Genomic DNA, 13913 nt, shown 5'->3' with positions numbered 1-13913 from the left:
TGAGCTCACACAAAAGCTTTCAAACAGGAAGGTTGCTTTGTTTCAGAAAGCATTTCAAGGTGTGTTTAAAATTCATCATATCTTTCAGTCCCATTAATAAAAGAAATGCCTTTTAAACATATCCATAAATCTAAATAGAGACATCACTTTTTGCCTGACTAGACAATTTAATGAAACATTTATTTTTTCTGAGCAAGGGTTTGAGCACCTGAGGAAAGCAGCAGCTCGGGCAGTAGCACCCAGAGCCACCCACGGTGCAGACCTGCATTTTGACCATATCCAGCTCCAGCCCAAACCTTTGCAGAATCCTGGAAATGCCTCCTCAGAATCCTGTTTTGTTTACATCAGCCTCCTCACCAGCCTGGAGAGAGCTGCTGCGTTCTGTAAAGTGAATGACATATCTGTGGGCTGGAGACTGATGTTTATATTACCTTCAGTGACTCACAGGAAAAATTAAACATTCCGTCTTACAAGGGCTTCATCTCTTTGCCTCACAATGTCAAGACAGGGCTCTGCATCAACCATTCACTGCAGCTACTTCAAGGATGGCTCTGGAGAGGGCTGAAGTGACTGCATTTCTTTAAAGATAACTCCTAGTTAAGGAAAAACTATAATTACTCATGCTGAAGGTCTGAGGCTATGATCTTCACACAGAGCAGCGGGACAACAAGCAGAATTTTCTACTCCATTTTAGATAATCAAAATACTTGTTCAGCACAAGGATTGGAACCCTGACACCCATAATGTGACAATGCACCCTCATGGTGCTCCCTTACAGCACTGGCTGGGCTGTACAACCCCCCAAGCCCAGCAGGGCCAGTTCTCCAGCACAGAATGTGCTACTCTCAGAATCAGCCTTAAAAAAAGAAACTTGCATAGAGCTACCATTCACTGCAAAAGGTGTTCCCACATACTAAGTACATTTATAGGTTGTACTGAAGAAGAGAAAAATTCTTACATTTTCAAAAAATAAATTTCGAATTGAGTTAGAAAAATTTAAATTGCTTTGAAAAGCAAATCAGGTTCTGGGTCCTGATAAAATTAAAGCCAATAGATATTGCAATTGATTTCAGTCATGGACTAAAATCTCTCTGATGTCTGGGGGAACTTAAAACTCACAAACTCTTTTGAAATAAATGCTCATGCTTTTCCCCCAGGTTCAAAGAAATTGGAGAATGATACTAATTCTGTATTCAAATCAGCCCATGAGGATTAGGCAAAGGTAGCTATTATCTCTGCAAAGCATGTGCATAACAATGAACATTTAAAGAGAAAATCTTCCATTTCAGTAAAATTTTATGAGAACACGAAAAACAGTAAAACCTTTATCTCAGACACCTTATGCAACATCCTCCTCCTAGCAGCACTTTTCTCTCTGATGGGTTTTACAATATCCTTATTCAAGAAACCATTCTTTCCACAATGCTAAATTTCCAGAGGTACATTCTCTTTTCACTGTGTTTTAAAAAACAATAATTTGGTTTGAGAGTTGTCAATGCTTTTTGGTATTCAAAGTGTAGATAAGGTAAGATTCAGCATATTTTATTGGCTCAGTTTTAAAAGTCTTGAAAATCAACAATTCTCACTGCTTACAGCTTGGTTTGGGAAAATGTGATTTTTATTTAAGGCAATAGCTACTTCTCCAGCTACTTTGCAGTGAAATATTGGAATTTAGCTCTGACAGTGACTGTGGGTTTTTATTATTAGGAAGTTATTTGGACAATATGGATTATTCTTAAGCTAAATCCAAACAAGTGCCAAGAACAAGTCCAACTAATTTGTAAATATAAACAAACCCATACTGCCACAATTCCCAGGAGCTTCCATGCATCCCAGCATCATGCATTGCTTCCATGTCTAAGCACTGGCAAAAGTATTCTGTCGCCTGTGACTGCAAAGATAACTTGAAAATGCTCCATATCAGAGCAGTAAGTGGGTTTAAACCCAGAAAACAGCTTTTATTTCTAAATTTGGAATTTTTTCCAGTCAGCTCCATAATTCCAGTGTTTCACCCACAAGTCAAAAGTTTTAAAGCAAAAGTTTATTTCCAAACAGAACAGTTTAAAAAGAACGTGGACATGGCACTCAGTGCCAGGGTTTAGTTGATGAGGTCTTAGGTCAGACTTGATGATCTCAAATGTCTTTTCCAACCCAGTTCACTCTGTGATTCTGTGATTCTCTTACATTAAGGGTCCTTGTATCACACTTGACATTTTCCTTATTCCAATTCTGAAAGAAACATAGCATCAATTCAGAAAAAAAAAATACTGAAATACAATCAAATTTCCTTTAATTTAAAACAAAGTGGGAATTTTCCAAATCCAGAGCTTCCAAAGAGCTTCCCTAATGCACAAAGTGAGGTTTACACCTCTTAGCTCATCCCCCAATAACACCAGCACACAAATACCTCTTCCCAGCCCTGCAGACCAGATCAGCAGTGAGTCCCCCCATGCTCACCTGCACTTCCCAGCTCCTCTGATGCTGACAGAATGGACAAACCCTCTGTGAAAAATGGCATCAAATTATGGACACATGAGAAAAGCTTTGGTTTTTTACTGTTAAAGCTTAACCTGTTCTTTCTTTTACATTGATTTTTTCCATTTTCCCAGGTAAAGAGATAAATCATGGCTGCCTGACAGCATGTAGAGCAAATAAAAACCCATTTGATCTACTCTGCTATGGATCTGCTCGTTAGAGTACTTTTGGAGAATGTTTACTTCTCTGGAAATATAAACTTACTTGAGAATATGTTTTTCTGCAGAATTTTCTGCTGAAAGGTCAAATTCCTGCCATTTCTTCATTTCCTGGATTCTCTATCACATACCCCAAGAGTGCAGATTACCACTGGCCACATCCTGGTGTTAGCAATTAGAGGTATGGGATGGGTCTGAGTGGGTTTCATTGCTCTAAAACAGATTTCCCTATCAACTATTGGATTCAGGATTCAAATTTTTAATCCCCTTCTGGAAACTGCCTTTTTTGGGTTCTGCTTTCCTAAAGCAAAAGAGAATATTCCTAAACTCCCCTTTCCTACAGCAGGGTCAAAGTTCAAAGGCAAATTATCATGGAAATGGTACCTGCAGGAGCTCGCTCTGAGCTGGACCCTCCTGCTGCCAGCTCTAAATATTCCCCACAGGAGTTACTGAAGGATGAAAAATGTTAGCTCTCTCCAGACAGGATGCAACACTATGCAGTTCTGCAGGGAAACTGTGGGAATTGACTTCCCCTTTAGAAAAAAGGTTAATTACAGAGCCTTGGGAACATGTTTGGTATTTACTACAAGCAACAAAGAGCCCACCTTTGACTTGGATGGCAGTTTAGGCCAGAGATTAAGCTTCCTAGTAATGCAGTTTTGCAGCTGAATAAACCTTGGTGTGGAGAGGGGACAGGGCCATCCCACCTGCTCCCAGTGACCTGCTGGAGGAAGGTGATGTCCCCAGCACCCATCATGCCCACCATTCCCAATAAATGCACCCCAGGGGAGGCAGCCAGCTGAGGGCACAGCCCACTGTCACCTGGCAATCACTGGCAATGGGCACAGTCCCTGGATGAGCCACTTGGGCATGAAGGATCATTCCTGGTGCCAAACACAGCCTTGGCTTCTGCCAGAGCTGGAAGGGCTGGCCTGGTAGCACTGCAGCATTCCCAAAGGCAGCCAGAGCCCTCTGGCATGACCTGCAGACCTCAGGGAGAGCTTTTGGGCAAGCTGAGCAGGCTGGCAGGAGGCACTTGGATCATTCAGCCACCTGGTTTGACTAAACACCGCCCTTCTCTTTCTCCCTACTTTGTGTTCACATCAGTTCTCAGCTGAGTTTCACAGGGAGAAGATTTGATTTGTTTGGCTTTGTTTTTCCTCACAACAATCTTTATGAGCTGTTGGATCCAGCACCTTCCTTTGTGGCCGTGCTGACAGGCATGGACAGGAACCCTGAGGGCAGATGGGCTTTGGGGACCTCGACAGCCTGAGCGTGGCTCCTTCATGTTGTGGGGAGAAAGGGTGAGAAGTCCTGCCTCCACTGCTGCAGTGCTGTGGGCAGCTGGTGTTTCTACCCTTGGAAAGGTGAAATGTCTCCCAGCAGAGCGTTGGGAGTGGGCAGCACTGCAGAGCCCAGCCCAGCCCCGAGGAACCCCTGCACAGCTCTGCTCCTTCTCGTCCTGCCAGTGCCAGCATGAAACCCCACACCAACAAAACCAACCCATTCCCCTGATGAAGGCAATAACCAGAAGAGAAAAACGGGAGGAAAAACAAACCTGATCTTATGACATTTGTGACACACTGACAAGAACACAAAATGGCAAGAGGTCCTATTTTTAAAGGCCATCATCCTGCTGCTGTCGGAGCACACTTGTGTCAGCAGTAACCCACAGCAGCTCCCTGCATCAGCTGCCTCATCCATGGCAGGAAGCTGCCTCCACAACATGCCCTCAGAGCTAAAAGCTGGGCTACCACCTAAAGTCACTGCAACATGCCTCTATTTTAAGGTCTCTCTCAGGGAAACTGAAGTCTGTGGGTAAAAAAAAAAAATTATAAAAAATAAAATTATCCAGTATTTATATCTGTGTGCTTAAATTCAGCCATGACTGATTCTGCAGAGGAACTCTGGCCTGTCCAGGAGAGGAGCAGAAGAAGGCAGAAACGAGATGCCAATAAAGAGCCAAGGTGTAAATAGGACTTACACACTCACAGAAACATGAAAAGAGTCAAAAAAGCTTTTGCAAGAATAGCTTCATGGTCTTACATTGCAAATGAACAGTTACAAGGAAACTAGCATTTTCTTGGGCTCTCCAGGTTAAGAATATATTTTTAAGACTTCAGATTAATGAGACCTAGTGCACTCATTTAAAGCAGGAAAAATTCTTCTTTAATTACTCAAAAGAAAAACCCAATAATTAATAGCCACCAGAAATAATAAATCAGCCATTGTAATCTCATTTCCATTACCCTTATTAGCTCAAGAGATTGGTAGATCAAACCCAATTTCATTCTTCCAGAAATAAATACACTATTATTTTTAGCTGATTTCCCAAGACTCTGCAGTCACTGTGCTTGGGCTGCCTGCCTGTTTGTCCACTCAGATAAGTTTGGAGCCTGCTGGCCAAGTTCAACTTGAATTAATGACAACACAGTAGTCTCAGAGATGTTATTGTCAGACCTGTGACCAATCTCTGGCCAGGAAGGACTCAAACTGCCCCTGCTTTGGCAGGCAGAAGCAACGTGGTGTGAGTCCTTACCTGATTGCACAGGAATGGGTGGGCACAGGGAGAGAGAGGGAATACAGAACCACACATGAGGATATAGACAGGTCACAGTCACCAATTAACCAGTAAATATATCTGTGACTTCAAACAGACTCACTTATTATCATACCATATTTATTTATCTGCAAAAAATTCAGATTATTTTAATACTAAAAATATTCCTTTACCTATAAGGCAAAAAATATGTTAGAAAATTTCCTGACACTGACCCAAAATTCCCACAAACTTGGGGGGATAATCCTTAGCAAGCTGATGAGCAGGTTTTGTTCTATGAAAGAAATTCTAAACCTGTTGCTTACAACCTATTTCATGTTATTACTAAAATATTTACTGAATGGATATGATGCAATATCTCCTTCTTTTTGCAAAATTTTCCCAAGACCAAAAATAGGTTATGACTTAAAAATAACATGCACCACATTGGAAATCAATGAAACACTCTCCAACCAAGACCCAATAACCAAGTCATGACCTGTCACACTTCTATTTTTAGGAATGGATCATGTTTTTTTCTGGGCATTGGCAATGACTCCTTTATGTATCAATTCTGTAACGTGACCAACCATTTCTAAATGAGATGTTTGATACACAACCTTGTGACAGTGTTTATGGCAAATACTGCAAAGTTAACGACCAGCATTACCCAGAGGTTGGGCTGGAACACCAAGGTGTGCCTTGGGTAAACACCAAACTTCTCCCAGGTGCCTCTTTAGCTGGAGTGAACCAGCAAAGGGGATGACAAAACAGATCACAGCCACAGGAGCCAGCTGCTCCTACAGCCCCATCCATCCATCCCTGGTCACAGCACCTGTGGCTGAGAGTGCTGGACTTGCACCAGGAGAGGAAAGTCTTTGATCAGCAGGAAGGAACGAGCAGAACCCACAGAACATCTCAAAGTCCTGCATTTAAGGCAAAGACAGCACCCACCTTAAGTGTTGCATGACCTCCAGAGAAACAAATGAGGAACAAATGAGGAACAGTGGAGCAGCCCAAACCAGCTCAACAGCACGGTTGCTTGGCTCTTACCATTTAGCAGTTGAACAGAACTGGCAGTGAAAGGCTATAAAGGCCCTAACCACCAGGAAAACTCAACAATCCCAGCATGAGGGTGATTCCCAGTCTGCCTGGCAGGAATGAGCTGGGGAGGGACCATGCTGGGGACAGTGGCTGGCTGGATTTCCTCTGCCTTGGCTTTCCACCAGGGAATGGAAAGCCACTGTGGACATGAAGTGAGAAACTGCAAGAAGGAAGAAAAACAGTATTTACAAACTCACAGGGAATTTTTTCATGAGAACTTGTTACATTTCTGCTCAAATCCTTCTACACTATGCAACACCTTTTATGTGTGGGGTTTTTTTCCTTCATTAATTCTGACTTTGACCATTATCACATCCTGCTTTCTGTAGTAATTATAGCAGACAAGAGAGATGAAACACCACTGGATGCAGGTAACACTTGACTTTATGGTGTTCCAAATCAATTCTCTGTAGTGTGGGCTTATCTTGAGCAAACCAAAAGAAATCTGTGAGAAACTAAGTGCAGCAGAGAGTGAAATGTGGATTGGTAAACACAGCAGATGAGGTCCCTGGCCTCCCTTTGGGGAGGATGTGACACATTAAGGTGCAGATACCTGAACTCTTGCTGGATTCACTGGGCAGTGTAAACTCAGTGTGGTTCTCAGCCCAGACCCAGCATGATCAATCCCACAATAGCTTGAACACATGCTAAAGGGATTACCTGGCCAACGTGACATTTCACGTGGTGCCAGCTCACCTTCAAGCACGTGGCAAAATGTGGGCAATAAATTCCAGGATGCTGGCACAACATCCTAAATAACACCACAGCACTGAGCAGCTCTAGCTCTGTCAGTGTCACATGCTGTGACAAATTCAGGCTCATCTCTTTTTGCCCTTAAGGAGCATTTGACAACTAAACAGCAACCTGCTGAGATGCTCTAAAGCATCCTAGCCAGGACTAAGATGGGGATGTGACTGAGAACTCCTTTCTCCAGGTTTTGGGATTTCTCATAGACCTTTACCAGCTCTGTTATGAGATGTGCACACATGTGACAAAGCTGGGGACCAGGAGCTCAGCACTGTGGCACCGTGCTGAGGGAAGTGTTCGTGGCTCTTGGCTCTCCAGTTCTTCCAACCTACAACTTGCAGTTCAAGGCTCCAGATACTCAAATCTAATGATTTCACTGGTGACTCAGCAGCAAACAAGCATTTTCTGCACTCTTTAGTCCAGCAGCAGGATATATAGTTTTCAAAAAGTAAAAACTTGTCTTTCCTTGACACCAGGGAGTTATATAATCACCTAAAAGTAAGTAGACAAAATCTAAAATTACGTCTTTTTTACAATTGCTGTGCTGGTTACTCTAGACTGATGTACATTGCCTTTACAACTGATTGCAAGTAAGATCTTGTCTAAATGGAGAGGAAGATTCATAAACAGTTGCCAGGAAAATTGCTTTTTGATTTCCCTTAAAACTCTAATTTATCAATGTTTTAGTCAATGTTTAGCCTTATTCCACATAGTCTTCATTAACTTTTGCCACTAACATTTCATTAACTTTTACTACTAATATTAATGCTCACCAAAGTCTAAAGCAAAAGATGAGCCTGGGAATGGAAAACATTTGTACATTTTTATCTCTTATGCAGCATGCATAAAAGGAGTGTAGTTTCTGTTTCTCTGCCTCCCTGGGGGATTCACTGCTCCAAAAAACCCCACCACCTGGTAAAAATACCTTATTCCTTACCTTTCTCACTTGCCTGTAACTCTGAGAATAAAAACAACAGACTTTTGCAGGACAGCCAAACTTCAAACTGACCTGGTGAAGGGGGAAAACTCTGCAGCACTTCTGCTCCCCATGGGAGAGATTTTGACTGCATCCTGATCAGCAAAACCTTGGAACAATTTCAGTGTAGCAGAGCTGTTATAAATCCATGAGAGCACAGCAGAGCTCAGAGTGGGGCCTGTCTCAAATGGCAGTTTCACACAGCATCCATGTGTCCCTTCTTAACCAGCATCTCTTAAAGCCTGGGAGCATGAGCACAGTGCCACTGCCCCCTCAGAGGCAGAGTGACACCTTCTGCCTCTTGCCATTCCCCAGAAATGCAGAATTCCATGTACCAGAGACAACAGCTCCACCTGGCAAAGTGGGAAGGCAACAGGGAGGGTACAAATTAAACTCAACACCACTGGAAGTGCTTCAGCATCTACCTGCAGCAAAGTCCTACAAGGATGCCTGTAAATGGTTTGGAGTTATTTTAGTAGGAATGATCTAATAGTCAAATTGGTTTTGCACAGATCATTGTTATAATGGGTAGCATGAAAAGGAGGGAGAATTATGCTTCCTCCTGAGCCTCCTGTATTCAAGTTAATTTCATCAGGATAATCATTGCCTGGGAGTACCCAGCCCTGTGAAGACCTTTCTTTTTATGCATTAGTGAATTATGTTTTAATTCCTCATTATCAGTGATGGAAATACTATGCAGAAAACCCATCACACACCGATAATTTGGGACCATGTACCCATCTTTGCCAGCTGCCTCACCAAGGAGCTGCTGTGCTCCACACTGTCCTCACATGGCTTGGCAGCACCTCAATTAACAATTCTGTGTCTCATTACCTGGACTGAATTTATTCTTGATCTTTGACTCCTTAATACAAAAAAATGCAATAATAAAGTGCCAGCCAGAGTTGGCTTTCCATAGATCATTCAGAATGCTTTTCTATTCCAAATTTGAGGCATTTAAAAACACTCCTACTCCATTGCTTATTGAGTCCTGTGGATGTTTCTTATCTCATCTCCTTCTCCTTGTCTCATCCTGTTAGAGACCCTCCCTGTTGGATAAAGTTATCAGGTCTTTGAATAAGGAGAAACAATTTCTTTCACTTGATTAACTGCATGACTTAATGCTATCAGCTCCATTAGGGGACAGGAGCATGAGACAGGCTATCAGGGAATCAAAGTCAGTCACAGCAACACAAATCTCTGCAGCAGCACCATGAGGTTTGAATAATCAATTGCACATTCCCAGGGAGTTTGCCTCCAATAAGAAAATATTTCTTGCCGCTTTCAAAGGTATTGTGCTGCACAGGAGATTGACAGTAAAAACAAAATTCCTACAGCATCACTTCTTAGGTTGTTTGCAGAGCTTGACACAGGTAAAGTGCAAATTTGGGGCAATTCAGATATGAGAACATGACATTATGAGAAAGATATCTGTAAGTAACTGCAGTTATTAAAATGAGATAAATTAACTTTGGCTCCATCTGGGTGCCCCTGGTCAGGAGAGCACCTATTGCAGAGTGAACTCTGAGCTGCCTGAAGGCTGAGAGAGTCCTGCCCAGGTTTTCATTGACTAATAACTCATTAAGTTCTTCTTGGTAAGTGTGAGGTCCATGGCAGTGCTAACCTGCTCGGTGGTTGTTGAGGATTTGAAAGAGAGCTGCCCAGTGCACCAGGTGGATGTTTCCTCCCTGCTGGGCTGCAGGGAGGGTTGGGAGTTCTGCTGGGGAGGAGACAAAGTGCAGCAGGCTGGCCAAAACAGATAAGGCTTTTGCTTTTAAACCAAAGAGTTTGGTTCAATCACTGATACACACAAGCTATTTTTGTCTGATGGGATTCGTCAGTCAATTCTGGTACATCAGTATCCACGTCAAAACTGTCACATGTGGTAGATGGCTCAGGAAAAGGAACTAGGACTGATAAATTCTAATAAGGCCAACCAGGACTTCAGAGAAACTCTGGAAATTTGGAGCCCAGGCCAAGAACCCAACTTGGTAAATTCCTGTCTGAAATTAAAACTTTTCTACCACCTCAGTCCCAGAAGCTTCCCAGAATAAACAACACTACAGCTACCAAGAACATGGTGTGAACTGCAAAATAATTAAACTCATCATGTGCCAAGGGAAACCTGACTGATTGCTGCAATGCTGATTAGTTGCCCCCCCTGCTCTGGAGAGCATTAGCATGAGAGCAGGAGACACCTTTGATAGGCACTGAAATATCAAGGTTATCTCTTTGGCAGTGTGGCTGAGGTTACTGTCCCAGGAAAGGCTTCTTTCATCTCAGTATCACAGCCTCTTCCCCTCCTGTTGCCCATACCTCTGTGAGGGTGAGGCATGACCACCCCAAACAAGAATCCAGTCCAGTCTTGGGCACTTCCAAGCAACCAAAATTCTTCCTGCCTGCTGAGGACACTGCTATCACACAGCTAGATGGCACAGCAACTTACTCCACTCTGCAGTAGCTGCTTGCCAGAGATTAGGACTTTCAGCACTTTTTCTTTTTAACTAAAAGAATTTACATCTTCAATTCCCAGTCAATTCTCAGCCCTGCTGAAGTTCAGCCGTCTGACAGAAGCACACCAAACCTCATGTTTGGGAAATTCTCATATATATATATATAAGTTCTCAAGTAAGATATATTAATTATCTGAAGCCCAGCCTCCAGGCCTTTTTCAAAGCTGCTCAGCTCCAGCCATTGCGTGCTGCAGGAGGAAGCAATAGGTCTCATACACAAGTAGATTAACTCTCCAGAGCTCTTCTAATTAGAGACACCAGCTCCTTGCCAAGGAGATGTGCTTGCTGCAGCTTATTTTAGCTCTGCAGTTCTGACAAACCAGACACTTTTCTTCTTATGATCTTGTGTAATTGGAAGACAAACTTTTTCTGAATAATGAATGCTCAGAGACACCACTGTTCATGAAGCAGCATACTTTCATGATAAAAACAGATCTACAAAATGATAGCTTAACTGTAAAAGAGGATTTGCTCCTGTAAATCCCAGAAGCAGTGAATGATGGCAGGAATCCCCACTCCAGCCCCTGCTCAATATCAGGTCAGGTTGCTCAGGGCTGTGCCCAGTGCAGCTCTGAGTGTCCCCAAGGACAGAGGTTTCCCTGCCTCTCTGGGTCCCCATGGCAATGCCTGACCACACTCACAGGCAGAACAATTTTCCTATCTAGCCACAATTCCACTTGCTGCAAACAGCTCATCACTGCCCTTTGCTACACAGCTCAGAGGAGAGTCCATCTCTAGTCTCTGCAATTTCTCACTAGATTACATTATAGTTATTCTTTGAATTGATCTTTGGCACTCTCCACATTTTCAGCTTTTAAAGAACAGGCCTTATTTAGTTGTGAGAATTACTGGGTAGAAATGGGAAGAGATTCTTTTCCACAGGAGTGACTCTGGAGTGTGAGGGTCCCTTCTGCAGGGAAACAGGGTGAACTAGGACCACAGCCTGAACAAAAACTCCTGCTAGGCAAAGGAATGTACATTTTCCAACTTACCTTTCCTTTCTGCTTTACTCTGAGGGGTGTCTGATAGAGCTCCCCAGGAGCAGAAGCACAGCTCCTGTCACCACAGGGCACCATGCCCAAGTCTCAGCAGAAATTCAGTGCCTCATCCAGACAGCAATGAGGATTAACATGCTTTCCAAACTCCTTTTGAGCTTCTTCCTCAAGAAGAATTCACAGAAGTTTCTAGTCCCTTGTTCTTCCTGATAACAAAGGGGGGAAGAAAAACCAGGTCGAAGAAACATTTTTCTTGCTCTTCCATCAGCTGTGAGCAGCTCCAGGCTCCCTGATGCGCAGCATGAGCAAACTGCACCTTCAGTGGAGGGCTGAGGAGCCAGCAGATGCAGGTCAGGGGTGTACTGGCTCCTCAAAGGAGCAGCCCAAGAGCAGGACAAAGCCAACACTTAGGTGTTATGGAGAATACCAGCACAGAAATGAGATTTCCATCTGCCCTGATGGTTTCACTCCATGTGCTACCTGTGTGCCTCAAACCTCTGAGCTGAAATCAAGCAGGATCTGCAGTACCCACCCTTTCCCACAGATATTGTGTGCCACATCACAGAAACCAGAAAAAGATGGGAGCAAACCAAAGGTCAATGCAATACAGAGGGTTTAATAGAGTTTTCTGTGCTTTTTCCCTTGGACAACACCGAGGGCTCAGCCTTTTGTCTTAACACACCATTACAGGTTTTGGCAGGTATATAATAGAAAAAAATACCACAGGGACATTTTATTGTGTTTCCTTTTCTGCTTTTCTCCTTCCCTTCACTGTCTTGGGAAAAAGTAGGGAGAGGAATTTCAGCCATTGCCAACTGCTGTATTAAAACAATAGAATTTTGGGAAGCCTCAAAGCATTATTTGTAGCCACAATAAGCACAGTCTATAACTAAGCCTTTCACATCAGCAGATCATAGCAGGGCACTGAAGAACTGATTGTGCACCTAAGCACGTTTGCATCCCACCTAAATATTAAGCATCAATTTAAAGTGTTAAATGCCCACAGCCCACACACAGCACCCTTCAAACTGCAGAGGGAGAAATAGCTGAGGTGAGCTGAATAGCAACCCAGATGTGCACCTCGGTCTCTGCTTCCTGCAGAGTGAGCCCACAGGGAATGCTGTCCCATCCCATGGAATAAATGTCAAACCTCAGGTGGGATGAACCCAAATCCTCCTCCCAACAGCAGCTACTGCCACCCACAGCTCCCCAAGAGTCAAACATTGAGGCTCTTCATCCTTCTGTATTATTTAAAAATTCAGCTGTTGATTCTAGCAGTCTGTCACATCACAGCATATTGCTCTTCTCTCTTTAGAACAGATAGTGTGGGGCGTGTAAAATAACAGACACCCCCTTTTCTCCTCTATTCAAGCTTTGACTCCACAGAAGCCCTGGCTCCCCAAACCTTTGCATGCTGCTCCTACATGCAAAGTACAGGCTAAGACAGTGACCCTGAATGAGCTCCTGGTAGCACAAATTCAGCAGCAGCACCAAAGCACACAGCAGCTCTTGTAATTTGATTTCTATTCATTTACATTATACATTAATCTAACACTATACATCAGTCAATAGGTGAGAAGATTTCACTGCTCACTGGTTATGAGGAACCGATTAAAGGAGTGATAAAGAAGATTAATTTATTGCAGGATCTGATAGGAGACTAAATGCTTGCAGGAGGAAAGGGATTATTGACTTAGATTTAACAGAGGAATAATTCCCATTCGTATATGTGTACATATATATAAAATAAGGTGTAGGAATATATGGACCAAGCAGACTGGAGATGAAGGATTGAGAAAAGCAGCATGAACCTTCCTTCTCTTGCAGCCCTCTGCAGTTCTGGAAAAGCACCACTGTTATTCTCTGAATGCAGAGACATGGAAGCCTTTAAGTGTTGAAAGGTGATAAAAGCCCCACCAATGAGCCTGTGTGAGCTGTGCTGCCATCAGGGGCATGGGAGGGGACCAGACAGAGTGAGTGGCCCTGGGTGGGTGGGTGGCAGCAGACAGGCCAGCACAGCATCACACACGACACAGCCCCAGCAGGGCCAAGCAGCAGAACCCATCCAGCGGCTGCACAGCTGGTTTTACCACCTCCAGCAGCCGAGCTGCCTGTTCAATGTGCTGCGACACAGATGTGCCCCAACAGCTTCTGCATGACTTCTGCTTACAATGCCAACCTCCAGGACTCACTTCTGCCTCTACCAAGCCATGGTGGGCTTGCCCCTTAATTCATCTACCTAATAAAAAGGATCAGTTTTCCACTGGGATTTAAGTGCAGCCTCACAAAACCCTGACGCACACGTGGTACCGCTGGGACCACTGGAGGTTAGACCACACCAGCGCA

General features: G+C 43.6%; 1 long non-coding RNA gene across 1 annotated transcript; it reads right to left on the bottom strand.

Moving 5' to 3' along the window:
- Positions 1 to 1485: 1485 nt before the first annotated feature.
- Positions 1486 to 13042, bottom strand: LOC131584686 (uncharacterized). The gene is made up of 3 exons (XR_009278782.1): positions 11565 to 13042; positions 2458 to 2502; positions 1486 to 2229 (listed from the first exon to the last, which is right to left on the bottom strand). It is a non-coding gene; the product is annotated as an uncharacterized LOC131584686 (long non-coding RNA).
- Between the last annotated feature and the right edge of the window lie 871 nt (positions 13043 to 13913).

This window comes from Poecile atricapillus, chromosome 14 (genome assembly GCF_030490865.1).
Source record: "Poecile atricapillus isolate bPoeAtr1 chromosome 14, bPoeAtr1.hap1, whole genome shotgun sequence".
NCBI classification, from domain to species: domain Eukaryota; kingdom Metazoa; phylum Chordata; class Aves; order Passeriformes; family Paridae; genus Poecile; species Poecile atricapillus.
Note: the sequence above shows the minus strand (reverse complement) of the source record. Positions and strands in the feature narration are given on the sequence as shown.